General features: G+C 44.2%; 1 protein-coding gene across 1 annotated transcript in view; it reads left to right on the forward strand.

Moving 5' to 3' along the window:
• Positions 1-9,697: 9,697 nt before the first annotated feature.
• PPP1R42 (protein phosphatase 1 regulatory subunit 42) overlaps positions 9,698-13,099 on the forward strand; it is a 36,558-nt gene continuing 33,156 nt past the window's right edge. Inside the window, exon 1 of the mRNA XM_066578263.1 lies at positions 9,698-9,741. The gene's annotated coding sequence lies outside the window, so the exon portion shown is untranslated. The remainder of the gene's footprint in view (positions 9,742-13,099) is intronic.

Genomic DNA, 13,099 nt, shown 5'->3' on the forward strand with positions numbered 1-13,099 from the left:
TGGGATCCATTCTCCTACTGTATGCTCCATAGAGTGCAAATAAACACAGCATAACAAAACCCCAGCAGGACTTTAACCTGTAAACTTTGCTTTATGGACAGATTGTCACTTGAGTGATACATTACAGAAGTGGGAATTATGCATATGTGCAGAAATCCATTGATAGGGCTCTGCTCTGCTTTGTATCTATACAGGGTGATGTAAGCAGAAAACGATATAGCCAATGACTGGTTACTCCAATGAGGCACCACTGCCAAAGGAAGGAAAAGTTGAAGGCTGAGAAAGGTTATGGATAATGTCAGAACTTAACCCTTACCCTGCCAGTACAATTATTCTTTACTTTTAGGGCTGCTTTACGCATTTTTTTTTTGCACAGCGGTTCTAAACACTTGTAAAAAGTGGCATAAATACTAAGAGTTTCTTTAGAAGTGTTTTGGTGACATTTTTATTTTGCTACATTTGTGACATTTCTTTCTGGCGTTTTTTTAGAGGTGTTATCCCACTAAAATAAAATCCACACTGATGAGCTCTCCAGGGATTATGAAAATGGCACACCCCGAGTCTCCCAGGTGGATGGAGCAGTGGTGTACATGCAAGACTAATGCTCCTGTCCCGTGGATAAGTGAGAAAAGATTTGGGTGGGAAAATCCCTTTAAATACTATAGCAAAATGTATGAGTGAATAATACAACTTAAAATGCCATACCAAGAGCATGCTGCGCTTTAAAAGAAATACTGACCCCAAAAAACCCACAAAAGTGCCACAAACCACAATGTTCTGTATGTTATATTTTTTTATATTTCACTGTAGACTTTAACCCTTTCCAATCCACTGTCTGACCTCTGAAGACATTATATGATTTAAGGCTGTACAGCTCCGATGTTGGAAGACGTCGGTTGGGGTTCTCACTGTATATTGCCAGCCTCTCTGCTGTCGGAGCCTATCCAATGTGTCACCTCATGCAGTACTGGCTTTAGCCAGCATATAGCGCTGTTATATAATGGCAGAAAAAGAGTAAGCCCACTAGGAAAACCAGGATACAAATTGGATTGGAAAGGGTTAATGTAACCTTTGACTGCAACGTTTTTGGCCAAAAGCAAAAACACATACAAAAACAACATGGAAGTATGTGAAACCAGCCTTATAAAATTGCCAAATCTTAATTCTATTTAAGGACGGCTTCAGACAGACCTATATGTGTGTCGGTTTTTATGCATGCAATATTTATTTGCGCTATACGCTGAGAATATAAAGGATTAATGTCAATGGGTTCGTTCACATTAATGCTTTTTGCACATACAAATAGGACCTGCTCTACTTTCCTGCGTATTTGTGCACTAAGGGCCCCATAGAAGTCTATGGGAGGTGTGCAATACGCTGCGCAATTCCATGGAAGAAAGAACTCATCTGGACCTAATTAAAGGGGTTTTCCAGTCAAATACTACTGATGACCTATTCTTAGGATAGGTTTTCAGTAGTTGATTGGACGGGGTCCGGCGCTCGGGACCCCGACCGATCAGCTGTGCGGGTGCAAGCTGTCAACGCCGCAATAGTAGAGGTCGAAGCTGAAGCCTCCGCTCCGACCTCCATGTAGTGACCGGCGCTTATAACTGCAGGCATGGCTCTCATTGATTACACTAGTTCTGTATTACGGTCTCAAAAACGCACTACATACGGAGCTAAAATATGCTCTTCTAAAAGTAGCCTTAGAGTATATATTTCAATATAAACTTTGATTACACAAAAAAAAAAACTATACATATGTATATGTTTATATAAGGGCTTATTCACAGGGGTGTATAATCAGTGTGTTTGATGGACATCAGGCGGCCCCATAATAGTCTATGAGACTATACACAATAGACCGATTGTCCTTATGTAAAAATCCCTACATGTCCCATTCTCTTCCATTTTCACAGACAAGAATAGGACATGCAATGGGCATGATCTGCACAGATCACACAGCACATGGACACGTACGTGTGCTGTGCAATGTGCTGCGCCCGAGTTTCTCAGGTGCAACACACGCCCATGTCAATAAGCCCTAAGTGGAATCTGGACCACGACTTCCAATAACGATGACACTCCTCTATCCAACTATATAAAAGTTTTGGGAGTCCATATTTTATAAAATGAACCTAGTTTCATGCACTAAAGCCACTTCTAGAGCTTGCTTTACCTTCTTATAAGAGTATTGGGGCATATTCACATGAACGCATTTATGCTGTATATCACGTGTTTTTTGCGCGAGCATTTCAGCCTCGCAAAGAAAAGCACCGCATGTCCTTTTTTGCGCATATTGCACAGGAAAGTAGCACATATTAATCTAATTATACTTAAACTGCGCATTGAAATCAGTGGGAGCATGCTTGTGTTTTTTTTTGCATGCACGAATACGCAGGGCATGCGTGCGCAAAAAATACTGTAAAATACACACGTGTAGACACAGGGCGTTCACACACAGCTGCGCTGCACACACTCACGCGCTGCTTGTCGCTCGACTCCTCCAGCTGCAGCGCTACACATTCTCACGGGCTGCCCGTCACTCGGTTCGGTCAGAGCGAAGCAGAGACGACTCCTCCCTTTTCCTGTTTATTTTGTGTGAAACAGATGTTACTGTGCGTTATTTGTTTGGCAGGTCGAGGGCACGGGGAAGACATTAAGTTTTTTTTTTAGAGAGGGAAGGACACAGGAGGGGTTCTATTACACTATAGAGGCACAGGGGCTCTATTTATAGGGGTGCAGTGGGACCTTTAGCATTAAAGTAGCACAGATGGGCTCTATTACTCTATAGGGGCACAGGGGGACTCTATTTCTTTATAGGGATATTCCAGCCACTATGGTTAGCTGAGGAAGCAGACAGTGCTGACCACATGTAGTGGCTCAAGCTGGTACTGCAGCGCAGCTCCTATTGAATTCAATAGGAACTGCACCTGCAATATCAACCTGAGCAGCTGCATTGTGGTCAGCACTATCCACTTCTTGACCGCAGTGTCAGTAGTCCCAGGAATCAGCTGATTGGAGGGGAACTGAGCAGCAGGTCCCTGCCAATCATCTGTTGATGACCTGTTGGCAAAAATGTAAAATGCCCTGGAATACCCCTTTAAAGGCTGTATTACTTTAACCCGTTAAGGACAGGGGCCTTTTTTTATTTTCGTTTTTTTCCTCCCCACTTTTAAAAAACCACAACTCTTTTATTTATCCATCAACATAGAATGTATCAAGTGGGGTACCACAAGGCTCTGTCCTAGGCCCAGTGTTGTTCAACATTTTTATAAATGATCTGGAAGAGGGAATTAATGGGAAACTGATTAAATATGCCGATGACGCAAACCTAGGAGGGATAGCTAACACTCGGGAAGAGAGTATTCAAAAAGATCTAGAAAAGCTTGCACAGTGGGTGGCAACTAACAGAACGGTATTTAACAAGGAGAAATGTAAAGTCCTATATCTGGGCAAGAAAAATGAAAAAAGCACATAGGCCGCCTGCAGACGGCCTGGTCAGATCCCCTGCGAGAATTCTGCTCCCGTTGCATGCGCAGACCAGAGCCGGCACAAAGAGTGTCGTTTCTATGTGGGCCTCTGCGAGACCTGGACAGAAATAGAACATCCCGCAATTTGTTTTCCGTGTGTATTTTAACGCGGACAAATCGCGTCTGTCTGCATAGGATTGCATTTTGTAATCCAATCCTATGCAGGTGGGCACAGGCGGAAATTTCACCCGTGTGCAGGGGGCCATACAGAATGAAAGGAATTGGGATATAAAGCAGCACATGTGAAAAAGACTAGGGTATACTAATAGATCATAGACGAACATGAGTCAACAATGTGATGCAGCAGCCAAAAGGGCAAACACAATTCTGGGGTGTATTAAAAGAAGCATAGAGTCTAGCTCACGTGGGGTTATTATCCCACTCTCCTTTTCCTTAGTCAGACTTCATCTAGAATACCGTGTCCAGCTTTGGACAGCCACTTTAAAAAAGACAGACAAACTGAAGCAAGTTCAGAGAAGAGTTACCAAGACGGCAAGTGGTCTGCAAATCATGCCCTATAAGGAATGGATAAAGGATCTGGAAATGCTTAGCTTGCAAAAAAGAAGGCTGAGAGGAGACTTAACCCTTTCCAATCCAATTTGTATCCTGGTTTTCCTAGGGGGCTTACTCCTTTTCTGCCGTTATACAATGGCACTATATGCTGGCTAAAGCCAGTACTGCATGAGGTGACACGTTGGATAGGCTCCGACAGAAGAGAAGCTGGCAATATACAGTAAGAGAACCCCGACGGACGTCTTCAAACATCGGAGCTGTACAGCCGTAAATCATAATGTCTTCAGAGGTCAGACAGTGGATTGGAAAGGGTTAATAGCTCTCTACAAATATCTGAAGGGCTGTCACGGTGCAGAGGGATCAGCCCTATTCTTATTTGCACAAGTAAAGACTAGAAGTAATGGGATGAAATTGAAAGGGAGGAGACACACATTATATATTAGACTGTGAGAGGGATCAATGAGTGGCACAGGTTACCACTGGAGGAGGTGAGTTCTCCTTCAATGGAAGTGTTCAAAGAAAGGCTGGACAAATATCTGTCTGGGATGATTAAGTGAATCCTGCACTGAGCAGGGGGTTGGACCCAATGACCCTGGAGGTCCCTTCCAGCTCTACTATTCTATGATTCTAGATTTCTGAGGACTTGTTTTTGCAGGGCAAGTTGCATTTTTCAATAGTACTATTTAATGGATCATATAATGTACTGAAAAACATTTAAAAAATTTTAAGTAGAGTGAAATGGAAAAAAATGAAATTCCACCATCTCTGGGAGGGCCTTATTTCTATTTTGTATATACTGCAGCAAATATGACATGATAACTTTCTTCCATGGATCAGTATCATCACTACGATACCGCATTTTAAAAGTTTTTTTTTTCTGTACTACTTCTAAAATATAAAATATCTTTGTAAAGAATGTAATTATTTTCTGACGACATTTTCTGACAGCCATAACTTTTCTATTTTTCCATCGACATAGTTGTGTGAGGGCTCATTTTTTGCAGGACGTTCTGTAGTTTCTATTGGTACTATTTTTGGAGTATATAGAACTTTTTGATCGCTTTTTATGACATTTTTTCTTGGAAACAGGGTGACCCAAAACCCCCCCCGCAATTCTGGCCTTATTTTTTTTTTATGGCGTTCACCGTGTGCTGTAAATAATGTGTTACTTTGATAGATCGAACTTTTATGGACGCAACGATACCAAATATAATTTGTAACTTTTTTTTAACCCCTATGTCCCCTATATCATATAAGACCTCTGGGGGACTTTCACTTGGCCATTTATTTTTTATTTCTACACTTTTCCACTGTAACTGGGGCATCCAAAAGAGCCATATTTACAAGGAAAAACATCCCCCAAGTGTCACAATAGCCACTGGCAGAGCTGTGCCATGTCAGGGGGCACATGGTGATCATGTGATTGCGGGGACCAATAAAAAAAAATGCACTGCCGATTCCTGTATTCATTTGTAATGCAGCACTGTTTTTTGGCGGCACTGCAGATTAAAGCCCCTTAATGGCCGTTGTCAGGAGACGTATGGGTAGTCGTTAAGCGGTTAACCCTATGCTGAATTTTTACTATCGTCCAAAATTAAAGCCCAGGACCAGGCGTCATATTTTTATGGCACTTAGTCCTAAGTGGGTTAATAAGGCAAAGAAATCAAACTGGACCTGGGGTTTTTCATGTTATTTTTTTAAATACGGATGCCCATGCCCAAAACAATAAATATGCTTTTACTCACCTGTTCCAGGTCCCCAAGATTATTGACATAGATCTGACATTATACAGTTTTATTCTGAGCTATACATATTGCTATTACAGCATGAAATCTCATTAACATTCTGTATAATTATGTAGCCTTAGGTCACGTGTCACATTCAAGGTATGCAGGCTAAATCTGGCGCACCACGTCATTTTATATGTCCGCCGAAGTCCAGACGCAGAAGGGCTAATTTTTTTTCACGTGCGTAAAATTTAGACATGTCTGGATATCCCCATGCAAATCAATGGGGTTTTAGCTGTCCGTAGTACACCCATGTGAATGAGCCCTTATAAAGTCCCTTTAAAGGCAACCATAATGCTCGTGTACGCCTCGGTGAAAATAAGTTTTACACCCCTGTATAAGTGTAAATGAAGCCTACCAAGAAGATGACATTGTCCCTTATTGTAGAACAATCCCTCATGAACTGTATGTAATCAGGTTTTAAATTCTTCTTAACAACCCATCTATCATATCCTCAGAGAAATGTCCTGTTTACCTTACATCACTTCACCGTAGGGCTTATATATCACTACAAAGACATTACTGTATTAAATAGGAAATGGGTCTATGTGCATAAACCAAAGGACAAGCACTAATAATTGCATCCATCTGAACTATTGTATCCATTTACACCCGTTAGGCAAGACACGTGTATACCACTGACCATGGGGAAATCAATGAAACCCTGACGGGGTATATGTAAATTAATACAAATGTGACTATAGCTAAGAATTCATTATGTAATGAAAGTAATAATTAATGTGTATGCGTGGCTCTCAACTGAACAACAAGTAACATAAGCCAGCAGTGTTGCCATCTGTTCTCTACTAGGGGCATTCTGCTAGGGCTCCTGCCCACTGGCAAAAGGGTTATCGGGCCATGATATCAGTCTCGAAATCCACGGGAACCCTTTGGATGCAAGGCGTTTTCATGTGAAAATGGCCTTGCATCACTGTGGTAGTTCTCTTCATCCCATTGCTTTCAATAAGGCAGCAGCAGCGCCGACCCCATTGAAAGCAATGGGAGAAGATCGTGATCCCCTGCTGCAGCTGTGAGAGCTGCAGCAGGAATTCCTTGGATGTGAAACCCCTGGATGCTGACAACTCCAGGGGTTTAACCTTGTTCTTAATGGGGCCGGCAGCAACAGAGCTGGCCCCACTGAAAACATAGAGAGAAGATCGCAATCTCCTGCCTCTTTTGTGACAGCAGCGGCAGGGAATTCCTTCATCCCCGAGGGGAGTTCCTTCCTCACTAAACACCCTGCCGCAGCTGTCACAGTGTTCGGTGATGAGGGGACTCCCCGTGGGGATGAAGGAATCCCCTGCTGTAGCTGTCACAACAGGAGAGTCGAAATGCTGCCACCGTTGCTGCCGCCGGACTCGTTGGAACAATGGGCGAGACCGCAAAAATAATGGACATGCTACAATTTTGTTTTCATGCTGTATTGCAAGCGTTAAAACATCGCAGATGTGAAGTGAGCCATTGCAAGCCATAGGCTTCATAATTTAGCGATTTCTCGGAGCCTCACAGTGTTGAGAAATAGCGCAATTTCATTCCCAGTGTGAAGGTGCCCTTATATAGTCAAATCATCAATCCCATGCAAAAAATTATTTTAGGCTTCTTTCACACGGGTGACAGCGATATCACCACGAGAAAATCGCACCGATATTGCATCTGTGTTCTGTGCGATATCTCTGCATTTTCTTGCGGCGATATCGCAATTTTGTTGCGCTACAAAGGCATGCAACTTGAAATATAAGCCCTACCCTGAAAATAAGCCCTATATGCATAAAAAAAAGAATACATTACATAACAGGCTGTCCGCTCCGCCACACTTCTCCCCTGCAGTTCCGACACACTTGTCTGTAGTCTTCAGCCAGCACTTCCTCGTCAGGGGGTTCAAAAATCCTGCCTCCAGGAAGCACTAGCTCTGATTAGCTCTCGAGCGCTGCAGCTTAGCCAATCACTGCAGCACTCGATGAACCAATCACAGCAATTCAATGCCTTTTGGCCTCTCTGAATGTAAGTGTCAGTGTGGGAGTTTAGCATAGCCTCACTGCAAAATGCCAACAGGAGGGACTAAGGACACCCCACAACAGAAATCACATGATTCCTAGAACACCAGTTCTGGATGCGGGAATCTTAACGATTTATTGTCCCGTGTAGAAGGACCTTTTATTCTCTTCGGCCTACCAAATGAAATAACAATCACTTCTGAAGCTTACTTACCACCAATACAATAAAAAAAGAGGGTAGGAGATGAGACCCCACTGATCCTGAGAACGGAAGTGGCATGTCCATTGTTCTCATCACTATGGGCTTACTGCACCCCCTGCAGTGAAGAGGAGACTCAATGGAGTGGTGGTTGTACAAGCAAACTGACGCTGCATTCACTTTCAGTGGGACTGTGGAGATAGCCGAGTGTCGAGTGCTCCTGTATTTCCGTCAGTCACATAGAAATGAATGGCGCACCAATTACGTATACTCAGACAGTGCTTCATTCATACAGGGGAAGAAGCGACCCCCTCAGTGACAGACAAGGGACCCCTGTTCAAGAGATTGGTGGAGTTCTAAGTGGTCCGACTCCCACCGATCAGCAAGATATTCCCTATCCTGCAGCTTTCAAGAATTTAGTTAGACCATGCCTAACCAGTATGGCACTAGGCAGTAAGAGCTCCAAACATCATGAATGGCTACAACCAGCAAATGTGCGTGTAAATGCACAAAAATACGTGATACGCTGTGCAATTCAGTGAACGAGAGAACACATCTGTACCCCACTAGGCTAAATAGCTTATTAAATCAGAGTGAGGGGGGGTCACGTAAACATATGAACAGGCCCTTCGTGCGCAAAATAGTACAGCACTATCCCCCTTGCTCACTGCGCAAACACGTTGTGCTGATGCAAGCGTATTTACGCATATGCTCGTCTGAAGCCGCCATAACAGTCCTGTCAGAACGACCCAGGTGGCGGGCAATTTGTCAATACGACCCTCCAGCTTCTCACATCCCATAATGCACCCCTCTCAAACTTTGTTAACTGGTCGAAATCTCTGTGATTGCATCATAGAGGCGTCTAGTGGTCAACAAGCTCTACACAAGCGGAAATAAGGATCCACTACACACAAGGAGCTCCGAGAGCCTCTTATAGGCCATGGGGGGAACCACTTTTAGCCCCTCAGGTGAGAAGACCGTCCATCTAATCACCACAATCATTTACATGTCTGCCAGAGATGGAACTGCATGCAGGGTTTTGCAGCAAAATGACAACTTCTTCTGGGGGCGCGATTTTTTTTTTACTCGCCATGCAGACCATCCGCAGTACAGATAAAAAGATATCCGCGCGGACGCCGGCTGGGCACAGAGTAGGATTCCGCTGCGGATTTCCATGTGCAGGCAGCCTAAGATGTAGTCTTGTGTGTGTTGTTGAGAGATGTAGCTTCATGCCGCTGGTGTGGATGTAGAGGATGTGAGGCATGAAGTTTGTTGTATAGGATGGGCCACAGAATAGTAGCCCAGCGCCACACTATTATGACAGCTGTCTAAAAATAAAATCTGTCTTTGTTGCCCATAGCAACCAATCACAGTGCAGCTTTTATTTCTTATACTGCTGAGGTAAAATGAAAGCTGCGCTGTGATTGGTTGCACCAAGATGTACATATTTTCCAAATCCATTAATCAACAAAAAAAAGGAGCTGACCGGCATTAAGATCAAGGAATAGAGGCGCTAGAAGGGGAACTACGATTATTATCATGCCTTCAGCGCCTCCCGGCCGCCAGTGTGCTTTGTAGTGCTGTAATACATAATGCAGTGAGGGGAACCAGGACGGCACTCAGCAGGGGGTGTATGAGAGTGCGCCTGCGCAGTATCTGTGTCTCCATAGCAACCCACGCTGCGCCCGGCCGTGTACACAAGGCGCATGGAGAAGGTGAGTGACGGGCCGTGTTGTAGGGTATACGTTATGTCAGCCTGTATGACTGAGGGGATCCCCAGCTGCTTCACCACAAGTGTCCTCCTGTAGGTCCCTCAGGCAGGGAGCAGTGTTAGTGGTGTTGTCCCAGCAGGACTCGGTGCAAAACCTCCACCAGTCAGGAATCTACATAGGAGCATCCCCAAAATGGCCACATATTAGTGGCCCAAAATTAATTTGTGCCAGATAAAGAAATCTATTCGAAGAGTCTGCCATCCAGTGATGCTGCTACTAACAGTGTGATACCCACAGGTGGCCCCACAAGGGTTGTGCCACTTACTGCTGACACTTATAATAGTGTGCCAGCCACTGATGCTCACGTTATAATAGTGTGCCTGCCACTGATGTCCCTTACAATAGTGTGCCAGCCGAAGATGCTCACGTTATAATAGTGTGCCAGCCACTGATGATCATGTTATAATAGTGTGCCAGCCACTGATGCCCCTTACAATAGTGTGCCAGCCACTGATGCTCACATTATAATAGTGTGCCAGCTACTGATGCTCACGCTATAATAGCATGCCAGCTACAGATGCTCACATAATAATAGTGTGCCAGCCACTGATGCTCACAATATAATAGCGTGCCAGCCACAGATGCTCACATTATAATAGCGTGCCAGCCACTGATGCTCACATTATAACAGTGTGCCAGCCAATAATGTCCCTTACAATAGTGTGCCAGCCGAAGATGCTCACGTTATAATAGTGTGCCAGCCACTGATGATCATGTTATAATAGTGTGCCAGCCACTGATGCCCCTTACAATAGTGTGCCAGCCACTGATGCTCACATTATAATAGTGTGCCAGCTACTGATGCTCACGCTATAATAGCATGCCAGCTACAGATGCTCACATTATAATAGTGTGCCAGCCACTGATGCTCACAATATAATAGCGTGCCAGCCACAGATGCTCACATTATAATAGCGTGCCAGCCACTGATGCTCACATTATAACAGTGTGCCAGCCACTGATGCTCACAATATAATAGCGTGCCAGTCACAGATGCTCACAATATAATAGCGTGCCAGCCACAGATGCTCACATTATAATAGTGTGCCAGCCACAGATGCTCACATTATAATAGCGTGCCAGCCACTGATGCTCACATTATAACAGTGTGCCAGCCAATAATGTCCCTTACAATAGTGTGCCAGCCGAAGATGCTCACGTTATAATAGTGTGCCAGCCACTGATGATCATGTTATAATAGTGTGCCAGCCACTGATGCCCCTTACAATAGTGTGCCAGCCACAGATGCTCACATTATAATAGCGTGCCAGCCACTGATGCTCACATTATAACAGTGTGCCAGCCAATAATGTCCCTTACAATAGTGTGCCAGCCGAAGATGCTCACGTTATAATAGTGTGCCAGCCACTGATGATCATGTTATAATAGTGTGCCAGCCACTGATGCCCCTTACAATAGTGTGCCAGCCACTGATGCTCACATTATAATAGTGTGCCAGCTACTGATGCTCACGCTATAATAGCATGCCAGCTACAGATGCTCACATTATAATAGTGTGCAGCCACTGATGCTCACAATATAATAGCGTGCCAGCCACAGATGCTCACATTATAATAGCGTGCCAGCCACTGATGCTCACATTATAACAGTGTGCCAGCCAATAATGTCCCTTACAATAGTGTGCCAGCCGAAGATGCTCACGTTATAATAGTGTGCCAGCCACTGATGATCATGTTATAATAGTGTGCCAGCCACTGATGCCCCTTACAATAGTGTGCCAGCCACTGATGCTCACATTATAATAGTGTGCCAGCTACTGATGCTCACGCTATAATAGCATGCCAGCTACAGATGCTCACATTATAATAGTGTGCCAGCCACTGATGCTCACAATATAATAGCGTGCCAGCCACAGATGCTCACATTATAATAGCGTGCCAGCCACTGATGCTCACATTATAACAGTGTGCCAGCCACTGATGCTCACAATATAATAGCGTGCCAGTCACAGATGCTCACAATATAATAGCGTGCCAGCCACAGATGCTCACATTATAATAGTGTGCCAGCCATTGATGCTCAAATTATAATAGTGTGCCAGCCACTGATGCTCACATTATAACATTGTGCCAGCCACTGATGCTCACAATATAATAGCGTGCCAGTCACAGATGCTCACATTATAATAGCGTGCCAGCCACAGATGCTCACATTATAATAGCGTGCCAGCCACTGATGCTCACATTATAATAGCGTGCCAACCACTGATGCTCACATTATAATAGTGTGCCAGCCACTGATGCTCACATTATAATAGCGTGCCAGCCACTGATGCTCACATTATAATAGCGTGCCAGCCACTGATGCTCACATTATAATAGTGTGCCAGCCACTGATGCTCACATTATAATAGAGTGCCAGCCACTGATGCTCACATTATAATAGCGTGCCAGCCACTGATGCTCACATTATAATAGTGTGCCAGCCACTGATGCTCACATTATAATAGCGTGCCAGCCACTGATGCACATATTATAATAGTGTGCCAGCCACAGATGCTCACATTATAATAGCGTGCCAGCCACTGATGCTCACATTATAATAGCATGCCAGCCACTGATGCTCACATTATAATAGTGTGCCAGCCACTAATGCTCAGATTATAATAGCGTGCCAGCCACTGATGCTCACATTATAATAGCGTGCCAGCCACTGATGCTCACATTATAATAGTGTGCCAGCCACTGATGCTCACATTATAATAGCGTGCCAGCCACTGATGCACATATTATAATAGTGTGCCAGCCACAGATGCTCACATTATAATAGCGTGCCAGCCACTGATGCTCACATTATAATAGCGTGCCAGCCACTGATGCTCACATTACAATGGTGTGCCAGCCACTAATGCTCACATTATAATAGCGTGCCAGCCACAGATGCTCACATTATAATAGCGTGCCAGCCACAGATGCTCACGCTATAATAGCATGCCAGCTACAGATGCTCACATTATAATACTGTGCCAGCCACTGATGCTTACATTATAATAGTGTGCCAGCCACAGATGCTCACATTATAATAGTGTGCCAGCCACAGATGCTCACATTATAATAGTGTGCCAGCCACTGATGCTTACATTATAATAGTGTGCCAGCCACTGATGCTCACATTATAATAGTGTGCCAGACACTGATGCTCACGTTAAAATAGCGTGCCAGCTACAGATGCTCACATTATAATTCTGTGCCAGCCACAGATGCTCACATTATAATAGCGTGCCAGCCACTGATGCTCACATTTTAATAGTATGCTAGCCACTGATGCTCACATTATAATA

The sequence above is a fragment of the Eleutherodactylus coqui genome, chromosome 9 (genome assembly GCF_035609145.1).
Source record: "Eleutherodactylus coqui strain aEleCoq1 chromosome 9, aEleCoq1.hap1, whole genome shotgun sequence".
NCBI lineage: Eukaryota > Metazoa > Chordata > Amphibia > Anura > Eleutherodactylidae > Eleutherodactylus > Eleutherodactylus coqui.